The 14,300-nt window shown below is 39.1% G+C and overlaps 1 long non-coding RNA gene and 1 other non-coding gene across 2 annotated transcripts; one reads left to right on the top strand and one right to left on the bottom strand.

The window, feature by feature from the left end:
• Positions 1 to 933: 933 nt before the first annotated feature.
• On the top strand, positions 934 to 1,038 carry LOC147894620 (U6 spliceosomal RNA). Its single transcript, XR_015542178.1, has one exon. It is a non-coding gene; the product is annotated as a U6 spliceosomal RNA (small nuclear RNA).
• A 2,789-nt stretch (positions 1,039 to 3,827) lies between these two features.
• On the bottom strand, positions 3,828 to 4,741 carry LOC147894619 (uncharacterized). The gene is made up of 3 exons (XR_015542172.1): positions 4,543 to 4,741; positions 4,296 to 4,369; positions 3,828 to 4,199 (listed from the first exon to the last, which is right to left on the bottom strand). It is a non-coding gene; the product is annotated as an uncharacterized LOC147894619 (long non-coding RNA).
• Positions 4,742 to 14,300: the final 9,559 nt, after the last annotated feature.

Raw genomic sequence — 14,300 nt, 5'->3', positions numbered from 1 at the left:
ATAGTGAGAGGATGCTTCTCAGAAGATATTAAAACCGCTATCTACAAGATCAGTGGCATTGTCAGGTATGCTTATTATCATGTGACCTTCATTATATTTCATACAATTTTAAATGATAGGTATAAAATATTGAATCTTACAAGAGAATGTGGAATAGGTGGATCTCACAAAAAGAAATCTCTGTATCGAGCATCGAGAGGGCTAAGGTGGAGTCCATTGAAGTTGTTTTCTTGCTTGAGAAGCACTTTCCCTCAAGCATTATGACGACTCAGGTGCACTTGCTTGTACATGTAGTTGATGAGGTCGCCATTGCAGGAACTGTTCATAGTTGTTAGATGTTTTTCCTTGAATAGTTTATGAAAACCTTGAAGGGAATTGTAAGGAAAAGAGCTAGACCCAAAGCAAGGATGGTAGATGGATGGCTTGTGTAGGAGTCATTAGTATACATCACAAAGTTTCTTGCATCCATGAATGCCATATGCTTGAAACATCAAGGATGATGATCGTGTCATTGCAGAGGTTCCCCAGGTAAAGGAGTTGAAAGAAAGATGAGTGAAGAGCAAAGAGACTAGTTCCGAGATGCAAAGATGGGTGGAGAGATATGAAGAGGCCAAAGCAAAAAGAATAAATGAGAGGGCAAGATTTAGAGTCATGCACAGGCGGAGGGTGCCATATCCACCGGACCATATCTCTAAAATTTTGAGTGAATCAGAGATGTATAGTTATTTTTTGGAGTCCCTAAACTTTCAAAAATAAAACTATATTTTAGGGACTCACCAGAATCTCAAAAATAAATGCCATATCTAATAGCTCAAAACTTGGGAGATTGCTCTAGAGCATCACATTCTAAAAGTGCCCAAAGAGATAAATCATGTTCCTAATAGTGATGAGGACATTAGAGACACAGCCTCATTCTCGTTGTTTTTCTCTTGCATTGACAATACATAATAAACAAAAAGGATGTGATAGTACATAGAAGATAAGCATGGCTCCCATGCAAGGGTGACATACATTAATTAAGAAATAGTCCAATTTTTTAAGTCTTCGATGTGGACCCCATGTCGCCGTCCTAGAGGAATTCACCAACAATGGATATTTGGAGAACTTTTTGGAGTAGTAGATGAGCATGCTAAATGCATGATCACTTCAAAGGGTCTAGTTCATAGTAAGTTATCCAATATACAAATGTGTGCAAGTTGGACCGTATTGTACCAATCCTAGTCTCTTTAGGATAAGATTAAAGCAAAGTGAGGGACACAAAAAGGCCCACATTATGGGTTACATTAACCACAACTGGCATCTCACATGAATGTAAAGTGTGGTGCGTGCAAGTTGCACTAATACTCAGATTCCCAAAAAAAAGAGAAAAAAATATCTTTGAAATCTTGGTACCTCACTCTCCTCCCATAATCTCTATCACATGCATTGACTTGCAGCTATGGTAAACCCTTACCTCAATATGACAGATTGAACACTTTCAAACCACAATGAACATTCTATCCCTTATCCTCTTCCTCTCATAGTTCAACTTTGTTCCATCATCCTCCTAGCACGCTAGGTGCAAGAGCTATGGACTATAGTCCTCCTAAATGAAGAGGTAGGAAATAAATATTTCCTCCAATAAATTCCATGACACCCCCTTATCTATCATAATACAAGCAACAGCCTATCAGTATCATAACTATTATTGCTGATATCATTGTATTACCATCGACATCATGGTATTACCGATGGTATCATTGTATTCCTGCCCATGTACCTAAATGATTCACTAGTAAACTTTTTGGTTTACGAACATGATAATGTTATTTACATGCTATTTTGCACCAAAATGAATAATCGTGAATAGGCTTTAACAAAAACGTGAAAACATCAATAAAATCCACGAGCTGGATCTATATTCAAGTGGCACCATAAGAAGATATAAGTGAGTGAATGGATAGAACACTTACCAACTTTTAGGGCTCATTAAGGTAGAGTCACTCTCGATAAAATAGGATTAGATAATAAAGTAACCCATGTTATATACGAGAGGTGGATTCCTATATAATGTCCCACCAGTGACATTAAAACATTGTGCCTAGACAACCAACCTCCTCCTTTGGTTTCGATCATAATGATTAGGGATCTCACACATTGCTGATGATCGTATACTATCACGGACACTATGAATCTTAAGCAAATCCTCTGAAGTCTCCAAGCTAAATTGGGTCTTCCCCCAATTGCACAATTCCATCATGATCCTAGAGATCATTCAAAGTTGGATCATCACTCCTGACCCACAATCGAGGACTAGCTACAACCACAGGGAACTGTTTTAAAATGAAAAATGATAAGAAAATCTTTAGAGAATATATATTATGTTCCATTTTGAACACAATCATGCACAATCTTTAGGGAAAAAATATGGGTTGATTTTAATTCATGATTAAACTCTTCTAAAAGAAATCAAATGAGAATGAAATCCTTAGGAAAAAGATATGGACCCTTTGTGTATTGAAGACATTCATCCTTCTTTGTACAAGGCATGTAACCAGATTTGTGGTAGACAGGCTTTTGTTGTCCACCACTTAACTACTAACTCTAAAATGAACTTGAATCCTAACATTTTATCAAACTTTTAAAGGTGAATGAATAAAAATATGGACATGAGATGTGACACAGGGTCTGTTAGAACCCGATCCTCCTTGCAAATGTAAGTGGGATGCGTCAATTTTACGAGCAAAAACCTATGAGCAAGTTTATCCGAGCGTGTTTTTCAAGAGATTTAAAAAACTGTATTTCTTTAGGAAACATGGTTTTTACACTTTTATTTTAACTAGAACTAGATTCCTTCATCATAAAAATATACAGACGAGTCACTCATTCATTTTTACATAACATAAATTTTCTTATTCATAGACATCCCTTTGTACCCCTATTATTACTTTAAAAAAGTGTTGAAAAATTATTCCTTTAATAAACATTCCTCATAATCACTCTCAATGTAATAATATTATACATATATAATTATTTATTAAACACATTTATATCATATGGCAATATCTTTCTAGTTTTTTTACAGCATAAATAACAAGATATTTATGGACATGTTTCTAAATAAGTTTAAATTACTATAAATAAGTATTAACTTGGGCTTATATCTCACTCTCATAAAATACATGTAATATTTAATACTATCTATGCAAGATTTTCCAAAATATAATGCCATAGATGTGCTCAAATGGGGTTTTCCAATCAATTTGAGTGGCTGGATGACTATATTTGGACATTGGATGTGAAAGTTATGTCACTTTTAAACGTGTTGTCCAAGGTAGTTTCAGCAGCGAAACTACCTTGGAAGACCTACTTCAAAGGGGTTTCGCTAGCGAAACTACCTTGATGGCTTGATTCAATGAGTTTTCTTTGGAGAAACCCTTTCATGAAGATAGGTTGAGAGAGTTTTTTTAGTGTCACCCCCTATTAAGTAAAAGTTGTAAGAAGGATCATAAGGGAATTTTCATAAAGAAGTCTACTGTACATGTGGGTTTCTTCAAAAGCCATTCCATTATGTTCTCACCATTCCCAAAGATTCACGTAAAGATTTGTGTATAAATAAGCATTGTTATAATACTTTGCATATTTCTAAGTGAAACTATGTTTTCTTTTGATCCATTTTTACCATATTTTTGCATAGTTGGAAGCTTTTTTTTCCTTTGCTCGAGCGCTCGAAAGATTTTGATCGAAAAATGCTCGTCCCCATGTGAGAGCAAGTGCCAATCAATCTAAATTCAAGGGCCCAAAATCATACACATGGCTCAACGAGGACTCAAGAAAACCAAACTTTCTCCTCATGCCTACCGTAATAAATATTTTCATATCATCTATTGTTCATAGAATTTTAACCTAAGGAATGCACTTAGCCGTGTTCGCACGTCCATGTTGCACACTCATGTTTGTGAAAGTTTTTCCTTAATGTACTCAAGTTTCAATTAAGTAAGGTTTGTGGGTTTTGAAAAATACAGTTGCGCTCTATATTATTTGCCGGTATTCTGTGGACAGGTTACACTAGGGACTAGCCACGGTAAGTGTGATTTCCGAAATGTTTGACCGTTCTGTGGTTCCATCGCAGCTGCTTTGTTTGCCACTTCCCCTCGCCTTATCACTTATGGACAGCAATGCGGCGTAGGTTGTGACGGGTCTGTTATTTGAGCCTCCAACTGTCATTTCCTCCAAAACAAAGTACCGCAGTTATTTTGGAGCAAACTTAAGCAGACGCATTAAGACCCAGTACTGTTTATTTAAGTTCTGTTTACCAAGTGTCTCAATGGCCGAAAGCTTAGCATGCGAGTTGAGGGCGGGTCGTTGGCGCTCCACATCAGCACTCTATCTGCGCAGTTTTACAATTTACAATTTAATTTGAGGATTTCCGATGAGGAAAACAAGTACGCATCTGCAGAAGGTGTGAGAACGCTGAAGAAAAAGATACGCAGGGTGAGGCTAGCTCCGTTGTCAGCAGAGTATCCGCGGAAATGAGAAGCAAGAATGGCACGTTAAGCTTACCTCGGGAACCTGAAACGTAACCATTGGGAGCGGTGGCAACAAAGACGAGCAGGCAGATGGCTACTGCAAGACTTAGTCTAGTGCCACGGAGCTGCGCTGTTATGCAGTCCTTCATTGGGGCGCTTGGGGAAGCAAGCAGCAGCACAATGGACAAGAAAGCCAAACAGAAACATAGTTGCTGATGAACGTGGGAGTCAAGTTTTTTAAGAGACCCGCCTTTCCTTTCGTTCAGTCATGACTATAAATTTTTCTTGAAAGAATTGACTAGTGGCTCCACACGAGGATGACTCTTTCCATTCATCACTTCCTTTCATAGTCATGACCAGCAATTTCTTGTTGATAGGTGATCGCACACGTAAATCACTCTTTCCATGGACTTTTTCCCATCTTGGATGTTGACATTTTAACGAGAGCATTCCTCTCCCTCTTGTATTTCGTGAGGAATACCAGCGGACAAGAAAGCCAAACAGAAACATAGTTGCTGATGAACGTGGGAGTCAAGTTTTTTAAGAGACCCGCCTTTCCTTTCGTTCAGTCATGACTAGAAATTTTTTCTTGAAAGAAAATGGACTAGTGGCTCCACACGAGGATGACTCTTTCCATTCATGACTTCCTTTCATCAAGTCATGACCAGCAATTTCTTCTTGATAGGTGGATTGCACACGTAAATCACTCTTTCCATGGACTTTTTCCCATCTTGGATATTGACATTTTAAAGAAGCATTGAATTTCCTCTCCCTCGTGTATTTCAACTCTAAAAGTAACCCCAACAATTTCAAGGTAAGACATTGTTTTGAAAACTGACAATTGTAGAACAAGGAGGGTTCACTACTTGAAAACCCTATATACCAAGTGCATTTAACGAGTATTAGTATAACCCTTTATCTATATATCATAAGGATTCCTTTTTCTATACAAACTTTTGATTTTTTCCAATATCACAATTAAAAAACCCCTTAATTAGTTACTACATTTCTATCAATTAAAAAAAAAAAAACTTTTGTTGAACCCATGTGCTATACTTACATATGAAGAGTGACACTCTCAAGTTGTAGACATACAATCTTTTTCCTACTACCTTTATGAACCTTACTTCGAAAATAATATCGACTACTCCCTTTTGGCACTACAATCTCCTTAACAATGCTACTTTGAAGCATAACATCAACTCGTTATGATCCTTCAAATGTAAAAGTAACTAGCAATGTTCCTATTACAATAATGATGCCCAAAAATAAAAATCAACAAACAATTAACCTGAGCACCATGATCACAATGCACAAGAGATGGCTGACTATGTAATATGTTGTATTGAACCTGATAATGAATATTTACATTTTACCAGTTATGGTATTTATAATGTGTGTAATATCATGTGGCATACATAACGTAAAATAAGAGGGCTAGGGACCCGTGGTTGAGGTGGCAAGCTTACTCATGTTGCAAGTCAGGTGAATGCAACAAAATATATTATTAAATTCACTTTCTAAATGTAAATTAAAAAAATTATAATGACTTATAAGGGTTTTTTAAATGGTTTTTAAGAAAGCTACAAGTTTGAATAAAAAAGAGCCACTTTATTTAGTCAAAATTTCTTAGGTAATGGAATTCTAATATGCCCTATTGAATGCATGTGATAGTCTAGTTTTCTATAAAGTAAATTCCCTATGTGTGCCAATCTCTCATAGTGAAAAATCCCATATATACATTAAATAGGGTGGTTGTGCACATGCACATCATAGTTTCATAAGGGAAAAGTAGCTTGAGGTCATAAGCATATGCATATCAACTCAAAACCTAGCGATCAAGTAGTCGAAACGATTAGAAAGAATGTTTTGTGAATGATTGTGTTGCCAGATTGATAGAGAACATATCGCTTCCTTCACACATTCACGCTAGAGCATAGCCAGGCTCTGATACCATGTTGAGAGAAAGAGAAAGAGGAGAGAGACAAACACAAGAGTTGTGTTGAGAGGAAGAGAAAGAGGAGAGAGACCGACACAAGAGTTGCTCCCAAGAAAGTGTTTCTATTCATAGATCATAGGCATATATATAGTTGAGGACTAGGCTGAGTTAGGGCAAGCTATATATAGCTCTAACAAGAGAAAGATAGAGAGAGAGAGAGAGATGTACACATGCACCATGTAGTACACACATTCACTCTCTTTCTTTTGGGATGTGCTAGTCTATTCTTTTGGTAGTTTAATGCCCTTGCACTATAGTTTTCCATTCTCATTTTGCACTAAGTGAGTGTTAGCCTTTGTGTTCCATATCAAGCTACACACACACACACACACACACACACACACACACACACACACCCACATAGAGAGAGAGAGAGAGATGTACACATGCACTCATGTAGTACACACATTCACTTTCTTTCTTTCGGGACGTGCTAGTCTATTCTTTTGGTAGTTTAATGCCCTTGCACTATAGTTTTCCATTCTCATTTTGCACTAGGTGAGTGTTAGCCTTTGTGTTTCATATCAAGCTATAGATTATAATAAGAGTATTGAATTGAGTGTTATGTTGTGAATTGGGTGCACTGGATACATATTGCTATCATAATTGCCATGTTAAAATGAGGGGGTGTCACTATGTATAAACCGTCTATATCACGTGCGTTCAAGGCCTATATTTAAAATCCCTTATCTGTAAATTTTTTCATTAATAAAATGTACCCCTTTTCTATACAAATCTGTAAATTTTTTCCAAAACTATTTTAAATAGTCCCTTATGTATATTTATTTCTGTAAATTTTAGAAATAAAAAATATCCTTCTGTTGAACTCATGTGATAGGGTTACATATGATGACTGAACCCCCCGAGGAATGGAAAAGGTTCATACTTTCATAGAATTAACAATATTTGAAGCAAAAGCAAAAGCAATAAATAAATATATATACTTAATGATAAGAAGCTTCCTGATATAGTGTCGCCCTCCTGCTTTTAGTCTCCACCAGTTGATCACACCATCTTGCACTCAGTATTTGTGTTCCCTTGGATTTAACACACTAGCATATCATGCTTTTACATTCCCACATGAAGAAATAAGATGCTCAATCACATAAAGCAAGCTTCTTTAACTATAGGACTCCATAAAAATTTAGATGAAGAGGAGACCCAACACCCATCGGTCATATCCATAAAAACCAAGAGCACAGGATCATTGTTGTAACCGTAGTCAATCTTTAGAGATCAAGATCTTATCTAATCAATGCCAAGTAGAGTCTCAATCTTGTCGGTAAGAGTAAGGTAGCCCAATCTACATGCTTTTATAGTGATAATTATATACGTTCAATAGACTAGAAAGTTGATTGAGAAAATCACTTGGACAAAAGGTTATCTATCATATGAAAGGAATTCTTGATTTCTATTAGGTCATTAGTGAAAACAAGAGTTTAGCGCTCCAGCACTTGTGGTTTCATACTGCTTTTGCAAAAGTAAAAGCCAATGATGCTTCACATATATTAAGCTAGTTTTTATTTAGTGCATCCTTTACTGACCTGTTTTTTATTTAGTTCATCACTTCCTGAGTATTTGCGTAAGTGCTTTGCTACTCAACATTCATAGAACATCCTTCAAGCTCTGTTGATATCTATACTCGGGTGCCTCACAAAACTTGATTGTTTTTCAGCAATCACTATGACATACATCTATGTGTTGGAGCTTTTCTTTGCCTATTGGTATAGAGATAAACTAACTTTCTTTAATGTTGTACATGATTGGGAACTATGATATCATCGTAGTTCAGTACAATGCTTTGTTCTTGATATTCTACTTGAAAGGTTATGTTATTTGTATTCCACTACATTCATATGCTTGGTGCTTTGTTCACAATAATAACACATGTATTATTATGTTTTGCTAACAAGTTTAGGTACAGCTTCAAGTTTCCATAAATCTCGGTTAAAGAGACTTGCCAAATATTCTATATTAAGCTTTACTTTTAGCATGAGCTGATTGATTCAAAGGAGCTTCCAAAATATTTTGTATTGTTTTGAAGGCTAGATTTTCTTCGAGTATCTTATCATTTACTTTTGATTTCCTAAATGTTTTATGTTATTTTGAAGGTGAGAGTTACTTTTGATTATCTTATGATTTAGAAAGCAGGTTCTCTTTCATATTTGTTAATCAAGCATGCTTATAGGCCATCCATTGTATTTGATCTGGAGTAGGATAAATATTATGTAGGTGTGCTTGATATGCAAAAGAAAATGTCGATCTAATGTTTCTTTCTCTCTTATAAGCTAATATCTTGCTTGACTTGCTCGTCATGTATTCAACACTAGCTTCACTTTCATAAGTTGGTCCATCCTATGAAAGAAAAGGACTTGCAGAATTTTTTACGTTATTAACATTTTAACATGTTTTCTTTCAATGTTTCTTTTCTATTTAGCTTTGATATCATTACTCCTTGGCTATGTTACTCCTTGGATATGTTACTTCACATATGTGAAGGTGCTTCTCACATGTTTTCTTGTCATTTTCAAGGCACTCGTTTATTTCCAAGGTGAGCTCATATGTTCTCTTTCATCACACTCAGTTGTTTCTCCGAGTACATGCAGGTTTGCACAGATGCCTAGATACAATCCAATGGACTAAATGCACATTCGATACCTACAGGATGAGTACATTTACTTTTTTTTTCATACTCATCTATATTTAGGACTGCATGCAAGGTCTTGCCAGACCAACGATTTGTTCCTTCTTTGTCGATTAACTTATTGATGACTTATGGTATGTATTTACTTATTGGTTCAAGCAAGGCATACTTTTATTTTGCCCTTGAGGTATACTTATATGTCTTTCACGATGAACACCTATGGCTGACTTATTGAGTACTCATTTGGCCGTGGCATCTATGGATTACTTATTGCATACTCGTTTGAACATGGTAAGGTTCAACGTTTTTCAGTCCTCATTTCGATGTGACACATATTTATCTGGCTTTCATGATGGACACATATGGATTACTTTTTGAGTACTCATTTAGACATGGTCATATTGCGTACTCATTTGCACGTGGCAAGGTTCACTGTCTTTTAGACACTACAAGGCATAGGCCATTTTCCGACGGAAATACCGACGCTTTTTACATTAAATTTTTTTTTTTCACGGGCGCAAAGGTCGCTATAAAAGTCGTTAAAATCGTCGAAAAAGGAGCGTCGCTATAAACCGTCGCTATATAGCGACGCTGTTAATCGTCGCTATATAGCGACGATGTAAACGTCGCTATATAGCGACGATAAAAACGTCGCTATATAGCGACTCTGTTAATCGTCGCTATATAGCGACACTGGTAAACGTCGCTATATAGCGACAATTAACAGAAGGTAAAAAAAATGGTTAGTGGGGCTAAACAGGGCTTCCTTTTGGCCCTGTTTAGCCCCACTAACCCTTTTTTTTTTTTTGTAATTACAAAAGAAAGTTTTTTATAACAAAATTTCCCTTGCTTGCAGGTGATACAAAATTGTTCTTGTGAACGATGAGGAAGAAATGCATATACATATACAACTGTGTTTGAAACAAAATTACCCTATGAAAGGGCGATACAAAATGGCTCTAACGAGCGGATATGAAAAATGCTACTACCACTACTAATCCGAATCCGAATCCGAATCCTCTTGTTGGGCTGTTCCCTGGTCCTCGGCACCTGCATCTTCTCCCTCGTCCCCGACACCTGCGTCTTCTCCTTCGTCATCGGCACCTGCATCCGATCCTTGCCCCTGTTGATCGCTCGTCTCTGATGATGGGACGCTTGAGCTTTGACCCTGAGAGTGAACCATATAAATCAAAAATTAGATTGGAACTTAAATTAAAAAGTGAGATTACAAGCAGGAGTAAACTTATACCGTGCAAGCAGCCACCTCAGCCCAATCGACTGTCGCTCCCATTGCCTCTTGCTCAATGAACCACGGCTTGGTTCCTATCCGAAATGCACGCCGCGTCTCTACATCCGTAGGAAGACGACCCATCGCAGCTTGCTGTGGATCCAATTTACGAGAGTTAGAGTTAGCTAAAGTGCATGTAATATGTAAGTAAAACAAATAGAACAATACATTAAATGGAAAGAAGTAAACTTACCACGGTTGCCTCGAACGCATACCGTCCGCCTGCACCAAAGTGCGAAGTACCTACGACATCCAGCCGTCTCTTCGCAGCCCTCCTCTGACCCTCGAACATTTCAGGATGGTCCCTATGTTGCTTCTTGAAGTACTTCCAATCAGCTTTGTCTGCCCAGCTGGGTTTAGCCAACCCCTTTGTAATGGAAGTACGCATGGTTGATCTGCGATGCTTTAGGACCAAACCCATGCGCTCGAGCATATAACTGTTATTAAACTCCACATTTGGCAGATTAGGATATCTTTGTTTTAACTCATCGATCACCGCCTGCTTCTTTTGGCCATCTTGATACCGCCAATCGATATTTATGCCGCTCTTGAAGTGATGACTCATCAACCGCCTCATGGCGGCCATCACTGCTTTGCCCTTTTTGTCTTCTATTATCTCTCCGGCAGATGCGATTTGATAGGAGAGATCCCCTGATGAGTAAGGGGGACTGACGGTAGCAGAGTCTGAAGGAGTGGAAGCTGCGCGACCGCTTCCGGATCGAGGAGTAGCTGTGGGAGTAGGAGAGGGAAAGGGACCTGACTGATACTGTGTCTCCGGACCAAGTGGAGACCTAAAGGAGCGTGAGTGTGCTGACTCGTCTACATCTCCTGAGTCAGCACAACATGAGCCGCCCATCCTACTCTTCCTTCCCTTGCGGGAGGCATGCGCAGGTGATGATCCCGCGGTCGAAGGGGCGCGAGGGGATGGCTGGGCTGTACGTCCACCCGTCGGTGTAGGGGAAGGAATTGCGGAGGTCCTCTGAGAGAGCAGAGAGAAGAATCTCGCTGCCTCCTCATCGCTCATCTGTGCTACAAACTCGTCGGGAGTCCCAACAAAGCCATGCGCGGCTAGCAAAGGAGTCCCCTGAGGGGTAGTCGCAGTGCTACATGGAAGAGGGGTCGGACCAGGGGTAGTCACAGTGCTAGGACCGAGAGGAGTCGGACCAGGGGTAGTCCTCGGGGTAGTCGCCTGAGAGGAATCAAAGTCCTCTGGAGCATATAGATCGTGAGCTCTCCTCCTGCAAGGCTGTCCGTACTCGTCCGATGAGCGACGTGATCCCATGTCTAACATAGACACAAACACGAAAACAGAAAACGAATAAACAAACATGAGCATTCTCATAGGCATAGGCATAGGCAAGAAGAAAGAAGAGGGAAAGGAAAGAAGAGGGAAAGGAAAGAGGGAAAGAAGAGGGAAAGATAAGAGGGAAAGAAGATGTAAAGGAAAGAAAAGAATGAGAATGAGGAAATAGAGAATGAGAGAAAGGGAAAGAGATGAGGGAAAATAGAGAATGAGAGAAGGGGGAAATGAGAGAAGGGGGAAATAGAGTGGGAAATAGAGAATGAGCTTATGCAGAAATAGAGAATGAGCTTATGCTTCTCTCATTCTCTATTTCCGCATAAGCTCACGCATAAGCATGAGCTTATGCGGAAACTTAAGCATAAGCTCATGCACATGCATGAGCATAAGCATGAGAAGGATGAGTTTCCGCATGCTTATGCTCATGCGGAAAAAGAGAAGGAGCTTATGCAGAAAAAGAGAAGGAGAGAAGCATCTCTCATTCTCTATTTCCGCATAAGCTCCTTCTCTTTTTCCGCATGAGCTTATGCTTATGCTCATGGGTGAGCATGAGCTTATGCTCATGTTTCTCCATATGCGAAAATAGAGGAGGAGAGAAGCATAAGCTTCTCTCATTCTCTATTTCCGCATATGCTCACGCAAAAGAGAAAGAGAAAGAGCTTATGCGGAAAAAGAGAAAGAGCTTATGCGGAAAAAGAGAATGAGATCCGCATATGCTTCTCTCATTCTCTATTTCCGCATAAGCTCTTGCGGAAACTTCCGCATAAGCTCATGCTCATGAATGAGCATAAGCATGAGCTTATGCTTATGCTTATGCATAAGCATAAGCATAAGCTCATGCTTATGCTCATGCGGAAATAGAGAAGGAGCTTATGCGGAAAAAGAGAAGGAGCTTATGCGGAATAAGAGAAGGAGCTCATGCGGAAACTTGCGGAAAGTTGCATGAGCATAAGCATTAGCTTATGCTTATGCTTATGCTTATGCTTGCGGAAACTTGCGGAAACTTGCGCATAAGCTCTTGCGGAAACTTGCGCATAAGCTCTTGCGGAATTATGCGCATAAGCTCATGACAAGCTCCTTCTCTCATTCCGCATAAGCTCCTTCTCTATTTTTGCATGAGCATAAGCATGAGCTTATGCTTATGCTTATGCATAAGCATAAGCATAAGCTCATGCTTATGCTCATGCGGAAATAGAGAAGGAGCTTATGCGGAATGAGAGAAGGAGCTTATGTGGAAAAAGAGAATGAGAGAAGCATATGCTTCTCTCATTCTCTATTTCCGCATAAGCTCTTGCGGAAACTTCCGCATAAGCTCATGCTCATGAATGAGCATAAGCATGAGCTTATGCTTATGCTTATGCTTAAGCATAAGCATAAGCTCATGCTTATGCTCATGCGGAAATAGAGAAGGAGCTTATGCGGAATGAGAAAAGGAGCTTATGCGAAAAAAGAGAATGAGAGAAGCATATGCTTCTCTCATTCTCTATTTCCACATAAGCTCTTGCGGAAACTTACGCATAAGCTCATGCTCATGAATGAGCATAAGCATGAGCTTATGCTTATGCTCATGCGGAAAAAGAGAAGGAGCTTATGCGGAAAAAGAGAAGGAGCACTTGCGGAAACTTGCGGATAAGCTCTTGCGGAAACTTGCGCATAAGCTCATGCTCATGCATGAGCATAAGCATTAGCTTATGCTTATGCTTATGCTTGCGGAAACTTGCGGAAACTTGCGGAAACTCATGCTTATGCTCATGCGGAAATAGAGAAGGAGCTTATGCGGAAAAAGAGAAGGAGCTTATGCGGAATAAGAGAAGGAGCTCATGCGGAAACTTGCGGAAACTTGCGCATAAGCTCTTGCGGAAACTTGCGCATAAGCTCATGACAAGCTCCTTCTCTCATTCTGCATAAGCTCCTTCTCTATTTCTGCATGAGCATAAGCATGAGCTTATGCTTATGCTTATGCATAAGCATAAGCATAAGCATAAGCATAAGCTCATGCTTATGCTCATGCGGAAATAGAGAAGGAGCTTATGCGGAATGAGAGAAGGAGCTTATGCAGAAAAAGAGAATGAGAGAAGCATATGCTTCTCTCATTCTCTATTTCCGCATAAGCTCTTGCGGAAACTTCCGCATAAGCTCATGCTCATGAATGAGCATAAGCATGAGCTTATGCTTAAGCATAAGCATAAGCATAAGCATAAGCTCATGCTTATGCTCATGCGGAAATAGAGAAGGAGCTTATGCGGAATGAGAGAAGGAGCTTATGCGGAAAAAGAGAATGAGAGAAGCATATGCTTCTCTCATTCTCTATTTCCGCATAAGCTCTTGCGGAAACTTACGCATAAGCTCATGCTCATGAATGAGCATAAGCATGAGCTTATGCTTATGCTCATGCATAAGCATAAGCATAAGCTCATGCTTATGCTCATGCGGAAAAAGAGAAGGAGCTTATGCGGAAAAAGAGAAGGAGCACTTGCGGAAACTTGCGGATAAGCTCTTGCGGAAACTTGCGCATAAGCTCATGCTCATGCATGAGCATAAGCATGAGCTTATGCTTATGC

Source organism: Dipteris shenzhenensis, chromosome 14, assembly GCF_047967505.1.
Source record: "Dipteris shenzhenensis isolate YYH24624 ecotype China chromosome 14, Dip_SZ_1.0, whole genome shotgun sequence".
NCBI classification, from domain to species: Eukaryota; Viridiplantae; Streptophyta; class Polypodiopsida; order Gleicheniales; family Dipteridaceae; genus Dipteris; species Dipteris shenzhenensis.
This window is presented reverse-complemented; position numbering and strand designations above follow the sequence as displayed.